The sequence below is a fragment of the Rhincodon typus genome, chromosome 27, assembly GCF_021869965.1.
Source record: "Rhincodon typus isolate 14 chromosome 27, sRhiTyp1.1, whole genome shotgun sequence".
Lineage (NCBI taxonomy): Eukaryota > Metazoa > Chordata > Chondrichthyes > Orectolobiformes > Rhincodontidae > Rhincodon > Rhincodon typus.
The window spans coordinates 20,504,867-20,526,524 of NC_063358.1; the positions used below are offsets into that span (position 1 = coordinate 20,504,867).

Genomic DNA, 21,658 nt, shown 5'->3' on the forward strand with positions numbered 1-21,658 from the left:
TTAAAATTTCCACTAAGATTGGGATTGAAGTTTTTATGAGTTGTTTTTTATTTTTAAATTTACTGCTAAAGCATATTATGATTTGCTAGACACTAGCACAAAAATGGTTGTGTTAATATACGTGCTCCCAGTCACTTCATTCATATTTGATGTAGCTCTGATGGAACTGAACTGTGGATTATCACTCCCAAGGTAGGTGCACAGTCGAGAAAATTTCTGGCTTGCGACATTTGCCTTGGGATCAGAAGAGCCCTAAGTGTTAGAGCCATCATTCCTGGTGGTGAGGTGTAGGTTCCTGCCGGAGTTGGGACCACACTCCTTGGAGGCAGCCACAGGGACTTCTGAGTGCTTGGGCAAACTAGTTAAAAGGACCGCCTCAGTTCTGAGACTTTGTTCCAGCTGTGTTGTTAAATATTAGGCCCGCTAACCCTCGTCTCTCTCACATACTCCGCCATGTTAAAAAAAACTCTCATTCATAAAATCCCATTCAATACATTTAAATCCCTTCAAGCACCTAAGCCCTTCAAAAGAACAAATATCTTTCTTAAATTATGAATACCACATAAAGCACAAGATTGCTAATCCATTAATAATTTTTTGGAGCTATCAATCATACTATGAATTTATGCCCAGACCCCTCCCCCACCCCACCTACTTTGTGGAAGCAGTTAAGCAGTAATGTTATAATGACAGCACTCCTGGTTAAGTCAATAAGCACATTTTCTTTCCAACTCTCAGGCACAGACAGTCTGAGTCTGAGTCATTTTCAAAATTCAAATGATTGACCATTTGAATAACTTGATTGCTTGACAGTTCCACTAACCTTATCCACTGAGCAGATACATGTACGTAAAAAAAAAAGTAACACACACTGTAGAATGAGACCCTCACTCCAGGGAAAATATGGTCTGCTTGAAATCAACAATGAATTCAAATGGTCCTGCTGTTCAGATTATCTCCCATCTGAGAGTCACGTTTTTTTTTCCCCTAACTGAGGAAAAACAGGATCTGTCAGAAATGGAGGTAAGACTTTTGGATCCAGGGTCCAAACACCATTTTGGATAAAGTGTACAGTGCCCTCAAGTTTGTGAAAATATAGGCCTAAGCATTTATAGAAAAACGTCAAAACATTAATATTTGATTTATTTCAATCAATTCAAGTTACAGACCAAAACTGTAAAATTACATTGAATTTGCATCTCAGAACTATATGGTAAAGTGGGGTTATCCAATTTTCCCCTTCAAATGCTGAAATATAAATGTAAAACATAAAATCAAGCATTCCATTGCAATACAGACCTCAACTGGCATTATTGTACTTTGATTTTTGCTGTATAAATTTGAGTTTTCTCTCTGAGGCTTTTCACTTGTTATGGAATATCAAAGGATACGAAATAGAGGAGGACAGATAGAATTGAGATACAAATCACTTGTGTTTCCACTGGGCCTAATGCTAAAACGCAGGCCATGCCTGCAACCTTTGGTCTTTCTGGCAAATTTTTGGCTACAAGATTAAAGTGAAAACTCAAGGCTTCACCAAATACGGTGAATTTGAGAGTCAAACTGCAGGGGAACTGCTGACAAATTCAGGTTGAATGGAGCTTTGATGTAACTGTGGAGATCTCATGTAACTTGATTTGCCAATAAACGTGCTATGTAACAGAGAAAAATTGCAAATGAAAACATAGTAAAACAGCAAATATGGAAAAAGTACCTTTATTTTCAATGTGTTCACATCTTACAATAGCCTGACATGTTCTTTGCAAAAGGCATTGAAAAATATTTTGAGTTTGATCTGGGAAAAACTCAATAAACTTTTTCTGCTTAACGTGCTGTCATTGGGCCCATATAATGGAGTCCTTCATGTCATCAATGGAATCAAACATGCTTTCCCTGTTGAGCTGCAGTGAGCCTTATGCTTCACAACAGGTGACAAACTTGATGGCAGGACTTCACGCTTCTTGGTAATCTCTGCTTTTTGCCATGTTTTCTGCTTGCTGAATCAACTTCACTTTCTCTCTAGTTGACAAAATGTTTAAACTTTCTCACAGATTTAGCCATACTTGCAGGGCTTGAACCTCCTTCGACAAGGAGATCTCAAAGTCAAATTATGGCTTGCCCAATGCTTGGTAATTTCAGGATCCAGCTTAGTCCAACTCAGCTCCAAAGGGTTGGCCATATGATGGGTTTGCATGAGTTTGGCTAGTCCAGAGTCAGCATTCCAAATTCCAAAACTTTGGCTTATGATAGGCATCATTTTATTGCAATTGCTTTTTTGCTGGCAGGAACAGCTGACAACTTTGAGACAACTGGAATTTTGGCTTATCCAAATTTGCCTCATTACAATGTCACCCAATATATCATACCATTCTAAAGAGCTGCGTAAAATATCCATGTACAATGAACTCCTATGGATTTTTTCTCAATAAATAAGCCAGCTATGTCTGAGTCAACAAGTCCTTTAAACTTACATTCCCTTAATCATTTGCACTTGTTATGATGTGCCAGAACACAACATTTTGCTTGATGTGGGTATCCTTATTCTTGTCTAGAATGAGTCAGTCAAGAGTTTACATGGCTTCTTTCTATTTTTCTTCTGAATTCCCACCAATCAGTCAAATTAGTGCTTGAAATCTCCCTCAAGCTAAAATGTTTTCTGTAGTATTAACAGTGACCTTTTTAGACTTTTAAAATGTGATCTTTAAGACCTCATGCTTGCATAAAAGTCTTGTGTATCTGCAAATGCAACTCTTTTTCATGCGCTTTTTTTAAAACATTCCCTTATAAAGAGAGAATTCTTTATATTGATCAAATATCCAAATTTGACATAATTTGACTCTAGGTTCATCTACATAATCAGCACAGAAGGGGGCCAATAGTCTATCGCTTCAGTATAAGCTCTTGCAATAAGCAGTGCACCTAGTGCCATTCCCCTGCCTTCTCCCCATAAATCACGCACATTCTGCCTTTCAAGATAACAATCCAGTTCCCTCCTTCAATTGAACCTCCTTCCACCACAGTCTCAGGCAGCAATTTCAGATCTTAACCATTTGCTGCATGAGAACATTTCATGTCTCCCATTGCTTCTTTAACTAATTATCTTAAATCCACTTCATTCTCAATCCTTCCAATGTGGAAAGAGTTCTCCTATTCACACTATGATCAATTGTCTTGATACAGCAGTCTATCATAGTGTTATACCCAGAACAAATTATTTTATACACAAGTATTTATATGTATGCAGTCATGTTAATTACTATTGTGACATACAGAATATTTTAGAGAAAAACAAATTATGTACATGAGAAATATTTCTCACTAAAGCTGTTTGTAACTGAAAACTATTTTAAGGTGGTATGTTTACATGCATAACACCAATCACTGCACTTCTGAAGTAATTCTTTGTGTAAAGCAATTTGTGATGTTTGTGTTATAACAGCATTATATAAATTAAACATTTGTAAATCACTGTTTAGAATACTCTGTGTACTAAAATAATCCATGCAATTGAAAAAAAAAAGTGAGCGTTAGCTGCCCCTTTGTGAAACAGAAACCTAGAACTCAGGTGCTTTTTGTTGCAGCATTTAACATAATTCTCTTGCTGCAGCTTAGTTCAGTCACACTCATAGCAGAGTCCCTTCTATTGCACAATGCAAGTGAGCATTTCACAGAGTTTATTATGAAATTCACAGGTTACTTGTGGTCTTCAAGTCTGTATGTGACAAGCATGCAGATCTAACATTGAATATGTGTATTCTTTCACTATCAAGCTACTTTAGAACGGTAGAATCCCCTACAGTATGGAAACAGGCCCTTCAGCCTAATACACACCTGACAAAGGCACACAGATTAGTGGCAGTTGAGAGAGTTCAAATCCTAAAACCCATAAAATAAATGCACTGGAGATCACTTTTTTCTACTAGATTATGGATTTTGCCTTTCAGAGAGACGTAGTTTTATTTAACTTGGCTTGCAATGACGTTATTGATTTTGGCTAGAAATATACTGAAAAAGTATGTTCAGTGGTTGTTATTTAGGATATTTCAGCTCTGTTTCTTTTAGTCATTCACAGGCTCTGGGTATTATTGTGAAAGCAACTTATTGCCTATCCCTAACTGCCCTCAAAAAGGTCACCTTCATGAAATGCTCCCATCCACATGGTGTTTAGCATATTTTGTCACAGCAGTTTGACGTAACTGAGCGGCTAGCTAGATTATTTCAAGGGCAATTCAGAGTTAGCCATGTCGTTTTAGATTAGTTGTTCTTTATAAGCAGAGTGGGTAAAGATAGAAGGTTCATTTCTAGAGGATATTAGTAAATGAGATGAATTTTATGATTATCCTATAGGATCATGAGCACTGATTTTTGTATTAGTTTTTGTTTTAAATTCCAAATTTATTCAGTAAACTGAATATAAATTTCCAACCTGCTACGGTGGGAGTTGTCTCCATGTCAATATCAAGGCCTGTGGATTACTAGCCCAGTAATACAGTATTCTACCCAACATTGGATAAAGTGGCCTAAATGGGATGAAAAACAGAGACAACAATTGCAATATTTAATCAAAAGAATCTTCTTCCATACTATGTTGACAACATAAAACAGAAAAGTCCTGGAACAAAGTCATTTAGTCAATAATATACAAAATAAACAGGAGAGTAAATAAACATACGATGAAGGTTTAAAAGATGCACTTTATATAGATTTAATTTTAAGTATTGGATCCTACATGAGTTATCAAAAAGCAGCATTACATAACCTAGACCTGGCATGTTACAAACATCACTGATCACACAATGCCTCTGCACTTTGTAAATTGTATGGAACATTTATCAGTGCTTTTACACTTAACAATATTCACTGGGCTGGCTCTAACTATATAATTTATATACAAGAGGTCTTCACTGACATTTATGTCATCCTTAAGTGAACGTTCATTGAAATATTAATCCCATTAAGTACTATGCGCATTAACAGTTGTTGAAATTTGTTTCCAATGTCTGTTTTTGTGAATTTCTATAGAAAGGCATACATTTATAGAGCTATAGGATTGAATGTAGTGGTCATGGTGGGGGGGACCATGTACACATCTCGAAGGCCCTCTCGTAGCCATTTTCAAGAAGCCTGATGGGATTAAGTCATGGCATCAGGTTCCTTGGCTCCTATGAGAGGTATTTTTACCTAGTACACTGCAAATAGCTCACCTCAGAGTTTCTGGCCAACCAAATGCTGGCAGCAGTCTGGTATCTTCAGCATTGCTGGGATCAGGGGTTTGTACTGCAGTGTAGGCTAGGCAGAGGATCAACAATGGAGTCCCAGGGATATGGCGTGTGGGGCAGGTTCAGTGGGACCAGACAAGGATGCCCCAAGGTAGACAGGTAAGATTGGGTGATCTTACTCCAGAACCAAGCCTGCTTATTGGTGGTTGCTTTCGCAAGTCACAGAGTGCATGGTAAGGAGGCACAATACTCTAGGCCCCAGGCCTAATCTGCCAGGGTATTTCTAGCAGGTGTCATCCCAGTGACTAATGATTAAATACCAGTGACAGTGGATAAGGCTCAAGACTGATCCTTAATGGTCACTTGAGGCCCTTAAGTGCCCCCCAGGTGGGAAGGCTGTGTTTGAACTTTCCCACCACTGTCTTAATCTCGATCCACACCTTCCTGTCTGATTACACAATATTCTCCATCCTCTGGGAGTTGGTAGAAGGGGGAAATACTATTAATTTATGTCTGTAGACTTCATATAGCACGGAAGGAAGCTGTTCAACCCTTTAAATGTACGCCGGCTCTTTGTAGAATTAACCAGTTAGACCCATTCCCCCACCTTACTCGCATTGCCAAGCAAACTTATTTCTTCAAATGCCCATCCAATTCCATTTTGGGATCATTCACCATCTGTAGGTACACCATCCTTATCAGTAACAAGTACCAGGTCATTACTCACTGGACGAAAACTACGTTCTTCCTAATAATCCCCTCCGCATTGTTTGCCCAAAACCTTAAATTTTCACATCTAATCTTTGTACTATCAACTGACGTTGAAGATTTCATCATCTCAAGATGTTTTAAAGCCAATGAAATACTTTTGAAGTACATGCACTGTAGGGAACACAGCAACAACACTTGCACACAGCAAGCAACCCTAACTAGCAATATGAAAATAATCAGTTAATTTGCTTTAGTCACATTGATACAGCATAACTGCAAGTAGAATTCAAAGAACAAAAGCATAACATTTCATGCATAGATGTCAAAATACACTTTAAAACTGTAAAGTTCCTTGATTTTACATCTAGCATGTAGTGCTATATTCAGAACACCCACCCTACACTCAAGTAACAAAAGAATAACTGATAGGACCATTGCAGTACTAATCTCAATTGACGTGTAAGAATTGAAATTTTAGCACTAAACCAACATGAAAAGAACATTTCTAATTCTGGAAATCCTGCATGAGGAAAGACAAAGACCTTGTACAGTAATATTCCGTAAAGATGTACCTCAGGTCACTTTTGAATGTTATAAAGAGAATTTGTTGCAGAATAGATATATTTTTGTTTAGAAATTTCATAGCAAATGTTGATTTAATTGTTACCCAAAATGGATCATCCTGTTCAGATGAGTCAGCACTTCTTCTCTTACCGTGGACGTATTATAAGTTGTCATATCTAAATTTGAGAACTTCGCACTGCCATTGATATGATTAATCAGTTGTAAGTTGCTGAAAGTTCTCAGGTGCAGGAACCTTTGAATTTCCTTTGGGAGTAACGGACCGATTACAATTGCTGGAGGTTTCTAAAGGAGACTAACTTCCAGGCTGCGATAGTTCAGTCCTGTAATCTCCATAGAAACTCTTCCTAATTCAAAAAGAATGTACTTCAACAAAACTCAATCAGAGCAAACACAAAAACACAACTAAGTTCATGTTAGCTCAGTGTAAAGCCTGACATGTTGATGAATGACAGAAGTCATAAAATTGTCTAGACTGGATTCCTATAGTTTCAGCTGTGGGGATTTGTTAAACCTAGTCCATACAGTACTCTGACCAGAACTTTAAAAACATTTTAGCTTGTTTGCTTGCTAGACCTTGGTTAAAGCAATCATCAGCAGGGTCCTGGAAGCAGTCTTTCATCTCAAACACGACAAGAACTTGCCCTTTTGCAAGAACATACAAGAACTTTGCAAGTCATGTGAAGGGAGAAAATTAGTTAATTAGGGGATAGAACACAGTGTATATGCTGTCATAGAAGTGTAGTATGGCCTGAAAATAGGTGAAGTGAGCTATTCATGCATTGAAATAGAAATTTGCATAAAACTCTAGAAACACTGTACAAAAGTTGTTTTTAGCATTTGTACATGAGAATTAGGAGCAGACCAAGCCATACAGCTTGACTAGCCTCCTTCAAAATGACAGAATTTGAGTTCATCATCTTCACTGTTCTGCATTTCCCTTGATTCTCCTAAAATCCAAAATTATTTTAAGATTATGATTGAACAGAAAATAGATATGTGTAGCACAATTTTCTGAGGTAACCCCTGTCCTTTATCAATCCTCAATAACTGTGAAGTTGCCCAAATAGTAGCTGATCATAGACACACATTTCACACCATTGAATAATGCTGGTGGAGTAAGCTTCCCACTAAAATTTCAAAACATTGGCCTCATTTTTAATGCATGATGGTGTATTTCAAAGCTGAAAGTGATAGGGTCACATCTTGTTCAATAACTTGTTCCATTTCTTTCCTGCCATGCAGTCAAGTAAACTTAAATGTTAAAATAAGTCAAGCCAATGATCCATTTCAGCCTGAAATTGTTTCATTGGTTTCCAAGTTTGCAGCAAAAAAATCAGGAATGGACATAATGTAGTCCGTACTTATTGAGCAACCATCTGCCAAATAAGCAATAAAAGAAAAAAGGTATAATGGTCTTCCACTTCAGCTTTCAGCAAAGTTAAGATTAATTGTCAACATGAGGCAGAATTCAAAACATAGCTGAGTACCTTTTGCTCATTTTGGTCATTTCTCTGCACCTTCTCTCAGTCACATATCAACCCTGACCTAAGTTTGCTCTTGGTCAAGTAAAATCTTGATTGTAAAATTCTCATCACCTTCTTCAGCGTCACCAATTTTATTTACTGTATTTATCTGTATTGATGCTGTGCCTTCAGTTGCCTAGACTGTCAGCTTTGGATTAGTCTCCCTCTCACTACTCTCCCTCGCTTTCCTCCTTTAAGACACACTTTGGCTAAGCTTTTGGTCATCTGAGCCAATCTCCTGATGTGGTTTGTGTCGTAAGTTTGTTTTGTTATTCCACTGCATAGCAGCTAGGGATATTTTATTACATTAATGGTAGAGAGTTATCAGTTACTGTTGACACATTAGCCAATTAATTAAATAAAAATAAATTAGCATCATCTTAACAGGAACCGAAGTACTTTTTAAATAAAACGTTCAAAAAGACGTTATTACTTTCAATCTCTACAGGTTAGCCACAATTCCAATTGAAATTTTGTTTAAATAAACCATTTGCTCTTTCCAGACAAGGTACAGGCTATAGAAATAAATGGTAGTTTTCATCTCACGAAGCTGTTAGCTGGTAATATTGAGCGAAAGCGACTTTCTAAACTGCACAGTGTTAGATGAAACTATAATCACGTTATTTCGGTTTTGGAGGCATGTAGCGTATGCTCAGGTAGTCATTTTTTTTTTACTTACTAATAAGAGGACTGGTCTTAGGATCCAAAGAATGAGTTCAAATCCCACCTCAGTAATTTGAGACTTTGCCTTGTTTTTCAAAAACTAGCAACTAAAAAAACGTCTGGTATCTGTAAAAGTGGCCACAAAGCTATTAGATTGTTGTAAAAAAATCCAACTGGCTTACCAAGGTCCTTTAAGGAAGGCAGGCTTCTTTCCACAATCTGTCCAGACTATAGGTGACACCAGTTATTATCATCATCATCATAGAATCCCTACAGTGTGAAAACAGGCCAGACTGATGAATGGACTCTCTAGCCTCAAATAATGCTGATCTTGCTAAACTTGATCTCGCCTAGCGCACACCCTGTGCAATGTAACCTGTATGCGTCTGTCTAAGTCTTTTTAATCTGTACCTCCTTGCTTACTATGATCTGCCTGTACTGCTCATAAACAAAGCTTTTCGCTGTACTTCAATACATGTGACAATAAAATCAATCAAAAAGTCCCATACCAATACCGTGGACTTGAAGCAACCTCTACCAAGTTCCTCATTTAAAAGCTGTATTAAGAAGTTACTGGAAGGAGACCAATCACACCGCAGTCTCAGGGGCAGCTAGGGATAAGCAATAAATGCAGCCCTCATAATGGTGCCCATTTTCAAGGCTTTTTAAGAAATTATATTCTTAAAAGAAGCTGGTTGGTGATGCCTCTAATAGCAAGTATGTTATGACAGACTAAACCAGGGTTTAAGTACAAATTCCTAACCCACAACATCACCACATCCATATGAAAAAAAGTGTTCCTCCTTTTGAAAACAGAAAATTGTCTTCTTTGGTTTTCATCCTGAAGAAGAAATCTGACATGAGGTGGTAGACAACAGTTCCATAATTAACATATTTATATCTTTTCAGTCTGTGATCAAAATTAAAAACCATCTACAAGCAAGAAGATAGTGGTCAAAAATATTGCCTACCATGGATATCCAGCTGACTTCTTACAGCTGTTCGGTTTATAGAAAATTAATTATATATATCAGCCAGCTCCCTAACATCCCTATATCAGGGACTCCCTAATAGATTTCTCTTTTAAAATGCTGAGGTATTAGTCATCATCCATTTTCTGTAAACTTCAGCATGTTCTGAAACAGAAGTTTTTTTTTTGAGTAAGGCCTTTTGCAATATCGGTCTTGAATTTTCTTTTTAATTGCCACTGTAGTTTCCTATGTTTAGACACTAGCAAGCAATGTATGGATTTGTCTGCGTAGAGTGAACACATTAACGAGGATAGGTAGGAATTTTCAAACGCCCAGCAATGTCCTTCTCTTCAGTCCACTTCTTCCACGTTATTAGGAATTACAATTATCCACTTGTGATTTATATTCACAGTGATGCTTGTCCTGGGACATCAGAAAATCTACCTTGTTATTCTTAGTTTAAGTAAGCTAATTGTGCTTTCCCTAACTCAAACTGTTCCAGTCATGGCAAAAATATGAATGATTTACAGACAAAGTGTTTCTATGATCAGCACATGGCTATCATTTCCCATAAGTTGAGTTGACTATCTCAACAGTGCTGCTGCAAGGTTTTCTCAAACAGACAATGGTAAAAGCCTAGGAGCAGACCATTATAGTCACAGATGGCATGTAGCGCAGGCAGTGGATACTTAAAATGAATGCTGCAGAATGGAGAGATAAAGTGCAAATGATACATGTCACGTTCCATATTTTGCACTTGTTGGAAGACTTCAAACAATCTTTGAAAAATCAAGCCTTCAGTGAATTGGGATCCAAGCCCACGCCTTTCAAATTAATTTTTGTTTCATTCAGATGGGGTTTGCTTTCTAGAATGATAATTTATTAATCTTTACTGGAGGTAATACTTATGAAAGCATGTATAAGTTAATGAAGCCAAACATGAATTCATATTTATTTCATTTGTGCATATATAATTGCTTAAAGATATTTTTTATTAGATTTTGTCAGTGTTAAAGAATTTAAAAAGGAGGGATTTTCATATTTCAATCCAGTATCATGCAGATACACAGCACTAAATTTGAAGAATTCAAAAAAAAAGTGACTTCCTAAAGATGCCTGGATGTCAAAATGAATGATCTAAAATTAACAGTAATCATTTTTCAGTAATCAGCTATGCAAATTTTTTTGGTGTAGTCATGATTGTTACATCGGTAAAAGCAGCATGCAAATTTTCACAGAAGACCAATAATAGGACTGTTAAACTATTTTGAGGTAATGTTGTTTGATGGGATAAATATTGAATGGAACACTGCAAAAATGTCTGTGCTTTTACAAATAGTGCCATTTTAAAGCAAGTAACACATTTATGTTCACGTGAGAAGACAGAGTAGACTTGCTAAAATGTCTGTTCCAAAATACATAGACTTCAATAATACGGCACTCATACAGGGCTCCACTTGACAATCAACTGACCTCATATACGCAAATCATCGTCATACAATATGGAAACAGACCCTTTGTTCCAACTCATCCAATCCGACCAGGTTTCTTAAACTGGTCTAGTCCCATTTGTCTACATTTGGCCCATAACCCTCTAAACCTTCCCGATTCATCTACCTGTCCAAATGTCTTTTAAATGTCGTAATTGTGCCTGCTGCTACCACTTCCTCTGGCAGCTCATTCCACACACACACCACCAACTGTGTGGAAAAAGTTGCCCCTAAAGTCCCTTTTAAATCTTACCCCTCTTGCCTTAAACCTATGCCTTCTAGTTTTGTACTCCCCTACCCTTGGAGAAAGACTTTAGCTATTCACCTTATCAATGCCCCTCATGATTTCATAAACCTCCATAAGGTCACCCCTCAGCCTCCAACACTTCAGGGAAAAAACAGTCCCAGCCTATCCAGCCTCTCCTTATAACTAGTCAGAGCAAGTGCAACTATTGAGCCAAAATGACACAGGCGAATGTCAGTGTTTTCACATAGATTGATCTTTGTAAAGCAATAATCCAATTGTACAATTTGTAAAAAGGATTTACACAAGTAAAATGGCCATTTATTTAGCAAGAGTTTAAAGAAACCTATTTTAATCTAGCTCATGCAAGTTAACCAACGCTACTACAGAACCATCAGTGTGGTTCTCCTTATTGATGCATCAGTTGGCTCAGATACTAATGCTTGCCTCTGACTTACAAAGTTATGATTCATCCCTTACTCCAGAAATTCAAATTCAAAAATCATTTATTGATGGGATTCTCCTGCTGTTTTAGCCTGTGGTAGTGGGAACCACCGCAACCTGCAAGATTGAGTTCCATGAAACCAGTTTGAAAAACAGGGAAGTTCTCTATGTTCTGGACGATATTTATCCCTCAAATCAACATCACAAAAATGGTGATCATTATCCATTTTCAGTCTGTGGAAACTTGCTATGTGTACATGGACTGTCACATTTTCTGTCTTAAATTTCAAAGTATTTTATTAGCACTAAAGTGCTTCATAAGGTCCTGAGGTATTACAAGTCAGTATATAAATGGTATCCTTCTTTTCCATTGATGCATCTGCTGATGCTTCTGGGATGTTTTAATAAAGTGGGAGCATAACACTGGCTTTGAAAGTGCAACATGGTAAAATCCCCTCATGATTACTCACACTGAACTGTTTAGATTTATAATAGGAGTTGGTTCGCTCAGCTGGTTTGCGATGCAGAGTGACACCAAGACCACAGGTTCAATTCCCACACCACCTGACATTACCATGAAGATCCCACCTTTTTGATCTCACCCCCTTACCGGAGACATGCTCTCATTAGGCAGCAGACTTATTGCTCTCTGTGACGATAGCAGCTGCTGCTAGTTTTACTAAAATAATGGAATTTCAGCTGCACAGTCAGTAAAAATTAAAGCAGCAGAGTCAAAGCAACTCTGAGGAAGTTTACAAGAATAGGGCAGTGTATTTTTTTTTAAAAATCAATTCATTTGATGATGTCACTGGCAAATTCAGCACTTATCCCCTCCCTCTTTGCCTTTGAGAAGGTGGTATTGAGCTGCCTTGTTGAACAACTGTGTGTGGGGGTGGGTATGTTCTAGGATTTTGACCGAGCAATGATGAAGAAACAGCAATATACTTGCAAGTCAGTATTCTATGTAACAATGCTCCAATAGCAAAATGCTACTTTGCAAAAGAATCCAATATAAAATTTTTTTAAAAAGCATTTGAAGAACAAGATCAAATTGCTTTTCCACTGTTAAACTTAATTCACCCTACATAAATATTTAATTGTAAAATTAGTTGGGCACAAACAAAACATCTGAACCATTTGCAATGAGGTTGGCTGGATATTCAGATTTCCTTGGATCATTAAAAATAATAACTAATAGCAATTAAAAACACAATGAGAAACAAAGATGGATTAAGCAGGACTACGTTTGAGTGAAAACAGACAGCGCACAGCGTAATAATAAGGGCTTTTATGAGCATCTCAAAGCAAAATCAAAGTGTGGCATCTCTGTGGAATGAAGATGCCAAACTTGCGGAACAAAAAATGCTGAATAAATATTTTTGCCACTATTTATAAGTAACTAATTAGTAAAAGGAGACCATTACGAGGATTGATATGCCTCAAGGCTCATAGAAGTCTAGGCTGTATAATCCTACTATCCGAAGGATGATGCTGAGAAAACAGTTAAATATGACTTTCAAAATTCTTTGGCAAGAGAAAGTGTACTAAATTTGTTGAGTGGCAAATACTGCATTATGCTTTAAAAAGGGGGAGAAAAAAAAAGAGTAGTCAGCTAATTGTAGCCCAGTTAACTGCATAATAGTTATGGGAAAGCTTGAAGAACAGAAGAGAAAAACAAATGTTTCAAAACAAGGAAAAGTCAACTTGGACAAGACACTTGGATGTTTAAAATTTCAAACTGCGCTTCAGAAAACATCAAATAGAAAACTTGAGAATTAGGGCTATTGTGTTCAAAGGAAAGCAATGGCATAGGTCGAGGCAAAGAATAGGACTGAAGGAGGAATAAGTGCATGTATTTTTGGACTGTCAAGTATTAGCTAGGTGTACGATCTAAATACATTCCCCATGGGACACATTTTGTGCCTATTACATAAATTAACTAGACAGGGGCATAAAGGGAACATCAGAATTTGCCTGAATGTTAAGGTAAACTAAGATAATATAGTCGGTTTTGATATAACGCATTCTCACGCGACCTCACGCTATAGAAAATCACACAATAACTGGATACTTAAAGCAATGGGGACAGAATCACATTATAGCCAACACTGGTAGGGAAAGTTTGTGTTTTACAAATAGCGTTCTCCTATTCTTCAATCATGTTACAGCCAATTCGCATTGAGGAAACATGCGTTCTATCAGAACCGACTGTACAAAAGAATAGAACAAAAAACTGCAGATACTATCTGAAACAAAAATAGAAATTGCTGGAGAAACTCAGCAGGTCTGGCAGCATCTGTGGAGAGAAAGCAAAGTTAATGCTTTGAATCTGGTGACTCAGAGCCATAGAATCATACAGCATGAAAACAGCCGAACATAATCCCAAACTAAACTAGTCCCACCTGCCTGCTCCTGGCCCATATCCCTCCAAACCTCTCCTATTCATATATCCATTCAAATGTGTTTTAATTCAACACTTCATCAGGAAGTTCATTCCACATGCGAACTACACTCCGTGTAAAAAATTTGCATCATGTCTTTTGTAAATCTCTCGCCCCTCACCTTCAAAATGTGCCCCCTGGTCTTGAAATTCCCCATCTTAAGGAAAAGACAACTACCATTAACTCTATCTATACCGCAAATTATTTTATAAACTTCTATCAGGTCGCCTCTCAATCACCTACGCTCCAGCAAAAAAAGTCCCAGCTTATCCAACCTTTCCTTATAACTTAAACCTTGTATACCCAGCAACATCCTGGTAAATCTCTGCTGAATCCTCTCCAGCTTGATAACATCCTTTCCATAACTAGACAACTAGAACTGATCACAGTACTCCAGAAGAGGCCTCACCAACATTCCAAATCCTATACTCATAGGACCAGGCAATTAAGGCAAGTGTGCCAAACACCTTTTTAACCACCCTGTCTATATGTGATGCAAAGTTTAAAGAATTATGTACCTGCACCCCTGGGTCCCTCTGTTCTAAGCAATCCAAAGTTCTACCATTAATTGTATAAGCCCTACCCTGGTTTGTTGTATGAAAATGCAACACCTCGCATGTATCCAGATTGAATTCCATCTGCCATTTTTCAGCCCATTGACCCAATTGATCAAGATCCCTTGTAATCCTAGAAAACGTTCCTCATTGTCTACAATGCCACCAATTTTGGTGTCATCCACAAACTTATTAACCATGCCTTCTATATTCTCATCCAAATTACTTATATAAATGACAAATAAAAGAGGACTCAGAACCAATAGCTGTGAAACCACCGCTGGTCACAGGCCTCCAGTCTGAAAAGCAACCCTCCAACATTACTCTGTCTCCTGCCATTAAGCCAATTATGGATCCAATTGGCAAGCTCACCCTGAATCCCATGTGGCGTAACTTTACTAATTAGTCGACCATGCACAACTTTGTCAAAGGCTTTACTAAAGTCCAAATAAACAACATTTACTGCTCTGCCATCAACCACCTTTTTGGTATCTTCCTCAAAAAACTCAATCAAGTTTATAGGCATGATTTTCCTCTCACAAAACCATGCTGACTATCCCTAATCAATTTTTGCCTCTCTAAATGTCCATAAATCCTGTTATAATCACGTCCAACAATTTATCCACAACCGAAGTCAGACCCATAGGTCTATAGCTCCCCGGTTTCTCCCTACAACCTTTCTTAAAAAAAAAGGAGAAACATTAGCCATCCTCCTGGCATCAGGCACCTCACCCGTAGTTATAGATGATGCAAATATTTCTGCAAGGGGTCTTGTGATTTCCTCCCTTGTTTCCCACAACATTCTGGGATATACTTGATCAGATCCCAGAGGTTTATCTACCTTTATATTCTCTAAGACCTCCCCAACTTTCTCTCCTGTAATATGAATTGTATTTAAAACATCAAAGTTTACTTCTCTGCATTCTCTAGTCTCCATTTCTTTCTCCACAGTAAAAAGTGATGCAAAATGTTCCTTTAGTATATCTCCCATCTCCTGGGGTTCAACACAAAGACAACCTCCTTGATTTTAAGAAGCCCTACCCTCTGTCTAGTTACCCTCTTGCTCTTAATGTATTTGTAGAATCTCTTTGGATTATCTTTAACCTTATCTGCCAATGTTATCTCATATCCCCTGTTTGCCTTCCTGAATTCCCTCTTAAGAATGCCCCTGCACTCTTTATATTGATTAAGAGATTCAATTGAACTAAGTTGACTATATCTAAAAAAAATTCTCTTGTATTCTTGACTAGAAACTCAATATCTTTATTCATCCATGTTCCTTAATCTTACCAGCCTTACCTTTCACTAACAGGAACAAAATGCCTCTGAACTCACGTCATCAACTTTTGAACGCCTCCCACTTGTCAGACGTCCTTTTACCTGCGAACAGTCGACTTTTAAAAGTTCTTGGCTCATACCATTAAAACTTGCCTTACTCCAATTAAAAAATTCAACTGTTATGGAAGGCTTATTCTTTTCCATAACCATTTTGAAACTAATAGAATTATGATCGCTAGACTCAAAGTGTTCCCCCATTTTTACTTCAGTCACCTGCCCTGCCTTATCGCCCAAAGCAGGTCTAGTTTTGCTCCTTCTCTCGTAGGACCACCCACATATTGATAAAGAAAATTTTTTGAGCACATTTGACAAATTCTTCACCATCCAAATATCTAACAGTGTGGTAGCCCCAGTCAACGCTTGGAAACTTAATATTCCCCATTGTTACAACCTTATTATGTTTACATATATCTGAGATCTCCCTACATATTTGTTTCTCAATTCCCCTCATACTATTGGGAGACCTGTACTACAATCCCATCAAAGTGATCCTTTCTTTCTTATTTGCAATTTCTACCTATGTAATTTCATTGGACAGTTTTTCAGAAATACCTTCCCTAGTTGTAGTAGGGAATGTAGTAGTAATGTACTCCTTAATCAAAAACGCTAGCCCCCCACCCGCCCCCCCATTTCCTTTTCAATCCTTCCTATAGCATCTAAAACCGGGAACATTGAGCTGCCAGTCTTGTCCATCTCTCAGCCTAGTTTCTGTAATAGCTATGACATTCCAGTCCCATGTTCCTAAACATGCCCTGAGTTCATCAGCTTTACCTGCAAGACCACTTGCATTGAATAAATGCAATTTAGATCTTCAGAGTTACTATATACTCTGACCTTCTCTTGTCTTTCTTTTCTAATTGACGTGCTCTCGTCACATTCAGAATCTACCCTGTTGATCCTTCCATTCACACTGCTACTTAGAATTCCTCCATTCGCTTTCTCTATCAGTATAAAGTCTCCCTTCATAAAATGAGCAAATCTCCCTTTTAAGATATTGGTCCCTTTCCAGTTTAGGTTAGACCCACCCTTTTTGAACAGGTCTTTTCTATCCCAAAAGACATTCCAATTGTCCAAAATTCTGAATCCCTGAACAATACACCAGCTCTTCAGCCATTAATTTATCTCCTTTAATCTTTTGTTCCTTCCCTCATGCGAGTTTGGCATTGGGAGTAAACCAGAAATTATTACTTGTAAGATTTTATTTTTTAATCTTCTACTTAACCTCTTAAATGCACTCTATTGCTTTAATCTTTACCTAAAAATGTCATTCCTACTAATGTGTACAATAATTTCTGGCTTCTCATCACCATCAGAAAATCATCTACTCTTTATCAGAAAATACAAAAGACATGGACAAACTGATTGAGCTACAAATAAAAACCCAGAAGATGACGAATGTAAAAGTTGGGTAGTGGGAGGACACAGAAAGAAAGAGACAGACAGACAGACAGACAAACAGCCAGAGATAGAAAGACAGAGAGACTCAAACACAGAGAGAGAGAGAGACACACAGAGAGTGAGAGAGAGAGAGAGAGAGAGAGAGAGACAGACAGACAGACAGACAGACAGACAGACAGAGAGTGAGAGAGAGAAGGGAGGGGAAGGAGAGATAGACAGACAGAGAGAGAGGGGGAGAGGGAGAGGGAGGGACAGACAGAGAGAGACACACAACCAGGCAGACAGAGAGAGAGAGAGAGAGAGAGAGAGAGAGAGAGAGACAGAGTGGGGGGGAGGGAGGGAGGGGCAGATAAACAAAGAGAGAGAGACTCACACACACATAGGCAGGCACAGAGAGAAAGACAATGACAGACAGAAAGAGAGAAAGACACAGAGTCACAGAGACAGAGACACAGGAGAGAGAGACAGACACACACACACAGAGACAGACAGATAGACACAGAGAGAGACAGACACAGAAAGCGAGAGAGAGAGACAGACAGACACAGAGAGGAGAGACACAGGTGATAGCGACAGACAGACACAGACAGTGAGAGAGGGGGACAAACACAGAAACGATAATTAAAATATTCCCTAAATCTAGTTACCTTTTAGTACTATTGTCATTGGAATGGAGACAAGGAAATCCACAGTGCAGATTTTTAAAAGGATCAGGAAAGTAAATACGAATTCTGGATTTTATATAAAGGAGCACGGAGTACAAAAGCAGTGGCAAAGATGAATCCATAAAAGGTGCTGGAACATTGCAGTTTTAAGCACTGAATTATTGAAAAATACTGAAGCCATGAAAATATGCAACATTAATTGACCAGGAGAATGTGTGGATATCTACGACAAACATGAAAATGAGGCTTGTAACTGAAATCAAGAGTCTAGCTAACATAAATGTTCAAAAACATTAAATTCTTTAAGTAAGCAGAGGTCAGTTCCATTGGAAATTAAACAATTACATGTGGGTACAAATTTAGGATCAGTACAAGCAGCAAGAAAAGAATATAATTAAATAACCTAGAGGGTTATTAGAATAAGGGCTAAGCACATTGCCACATAATGGATAATAAAGCTGATTCAATCACATTTTGAGGGTTGAATAAAATCATTATGAAAAGACTAAATGAGGCACAGAGTTGAAAGAAATGATTGAAGTAGGTTGTTGATCATTTGAGTCAGTATCAGAAATGACCTGCTTCCGTACTTCAATGTCTGAGATCGTTTGACAGATCCTGGGATGGAAAATAAAGTACCTAAGCTTGATGCATTGATAATTTATAGCTGTGTTATATGCTTCCATTTTGAAGATGCTTTGATATTTGATTCTTTTGTAAACTTAAAAATATTGGCATGGAGGTTAAGCAAATCCATACATTAATTTAATTGACGAAGAAATTGAGCAATTTGCGAACATATAAAAAGTTATGAACTCTTTAAGAGGGCTGGCATGATTACTTTCTGTATGTGAATTAAAATATTTTACACTTTTACCAACAATTGTACATAATGTAAAATTCTACAAATGTATGAACATATTTTCAAAATAAAAATTATGATACTAAATTGTGTGAAGAGTGTACTTATGCTTTTATTAAATAACATAAAGTCTTAGTAAATGTATCCTCCCTCTAGTGAAGATGCTTAATTGCAAAAATAATGAATTGTAACTAAAGTAGTTGACATGCTTAAAAAGATATGAGCTGTTTCGTTAATAGCTCAGGATTTAACATCAATGCAATTTGAGAACATGTAAAATATAGCATACTAAACAGCAAGAGTGTTAAAGCACCTTTTCCAAAACTGTGAAGTATATAACTCAACACTTGATTATAAAACATCTGTCAGATGAACAGATTAATGATTTGTTGCCACTAACGTGATATTTCTTAAGGGATTTATTTTTACATCATCAATCTGCTTGGTAATGATTTGTTACACAGAATTGTGATAAAACTTAAAACAGACTGAATAATACCATTTGCATTACATACTATAATGCTTGAAACTACTTGCATATAACATCTGCTAATGTTAATTGCATTACAAAGGAGCAAAAGTGATTTTCAAAATTCTGTAGTCAAGAAGGAACTACTTTAAAATTGATAATGTACTTTTGAAATGTAAAGATATCCAAATTGCACACAGCAAGATCCCATAAAACAGATAAATAACCAAATCAGAGGAGCAGGAAAGCTGACGTTTCGGGCCTAGACCCTTCATTTTCTTGGCCTGCTGTGTTCATCCAGCTCTACACCTTGTTATCTCAGATTCTCCAGCATCTGCAGTTCCTACTATCTCTGAAACAATAACCAAATCATGTATGTTAGTTATTGGGGTTGAGGAACTAAAGCACACTGCGAAGCCTCTTCTAAGGATGCCTAGCCTGAAGAAGTTACCCTCCTCCCTCCGCACAAACCTCAGGGGATCTCTCTCCCACTGCAACTCTCTCGTAATCTCTTCGGCCTTGAAACTGCTCGACCATGTCCTGAAGCAAACCAGGTACTACAGCCACATCACCTTTCTTAGTACCTGCCTACGGAACCAGATCATCCCCAATGGACTACAGTCCACATTCAAGCCTTCCCAATTTGGCCCCAGCCGTGACAATATCTACATTCATAGCATTGAGATCCTTCAGAAGCATTTCTCCCTGCGACTCCTGAAACACACACTCGCAGCAATGCGCCGGCATCTCCGATCACTACAATCAAGCCTACCCCAGCTCAAAGCCTCCCTCTCCCAGGCCTGCCAAGGACCTCTCCTGTTTTTTATTCCTCGTAGGATCCACAACCTGAACTCACAATACTACTCAGCTTTATTGGACACTAAAAATCTTAAGTACAGTAAACTTACTGGTGCCTACCACCCAAAACGGGCTTCCTCCACCCCCCAAATCCCCAGCCATACACAGGACCTTCCCCACAATGTGCCCGCCGCCATTGGCCATGAGGCCACTGTCGGAGAACCCACAGATGACATCACATCCGCCACCACCGGGTACCCCACTTCCGGGACAGCGAACGCCATCACTGCCGATGCCACCGCCTCCATTTCTGTGACCAACACCACAGACACTGAAGACTCGCCTACCGTCACCGCTGCTGCCACCGCCTACTCTGCTCCCCCCACCGCCGATGCCGCTCCACCCATCGCTGACGCGGACGCAACTCCGCCCACCGCTGACGCCGACGCCGACGCAACTCCACCCACAGCCCACGCCGACACAACTCCGCCCACCGCCCACGCCGACGTCGCTCTGCCCACAGCCAGCAGCTCCAGAGGGGACAATAGCACCCAGCGCTGCTGAGTCTTCACCATTCCCCCAGACCTCCCCCTTACTGAGGACGAACGGTCAGCCCTCAGTAAAGGGCTCACCTTTGTCCACCTTCACCCACACATCAACGAATACCGGTCACGTTTGAACATAGAGCAGTTTTTCCGCCGCCTCCGCCTCCACGCTTACTACTTCAACCGTGAACCTAACCCTCCCTCTACTGACCCCTTCTCCCGCTTCCAACACACCCCCTCCTCCTGGACACCACCCCAAGGCCTCCTACCCTTTCTCGACCTCGTCATCTCCAACTGCCGTCGAGACATCAATCGCCTCAACCTCTCCACCCCTCTCACCCACTCCAACCTCTCCCCCGCAGAACGTGCAGCCCTCCGCTCCAATCCCAACCTCACCAAAAAACCCGCGGACAAGGGAGGCGCAGTTGTAGTATGGCGCACTGACCTCTACATCGCCGAGGCCAGACGCCAACTCTCCGACACCTCCTCCTACCGCTCCCTTGATCATGACCCCACCCCGGAGGACCAAACCATCATCTCCCAAACCATCCACAACCTCATCACCTCAGGTGACCTCCCACCCACGGCCTCCAACCTCATCGTTCCCCAACCTCGCACTGCCCGCTTCTATCTCCTTCCCAAAATCCACAAACCTGAATGCCCTGGTCGACCCATTGTCTCCGCCTGCTCCTGCCCCACCGAACTGATCTCCAACTATCTGGACTCCATTTTCTCCCC

At 39.0% G+C, this 21,658-nt stretch overlaps 1 protein-coding gene across 1 annotated transcript in view; it reads right to left on the reverse strand.

Moving 5' to 3' along the window:
• LOC125486289 (S100P-binding protein-like) overlaps positions 1–21,658 on the reverse strand; it is a 53,164-nt gene that overhangs the window by 4,346 nt on the left and 27,160 nt on the right. The window contains exon 6 of the transcript XR_007264974.1: positions 4,427–4,520. The gene's annotated coding sequence lies outside the window, so the exon portion shown is untranslated. The remainder of the gene's footprint in view (positions 1–4,426; positions 4,521–21,658) is intronic.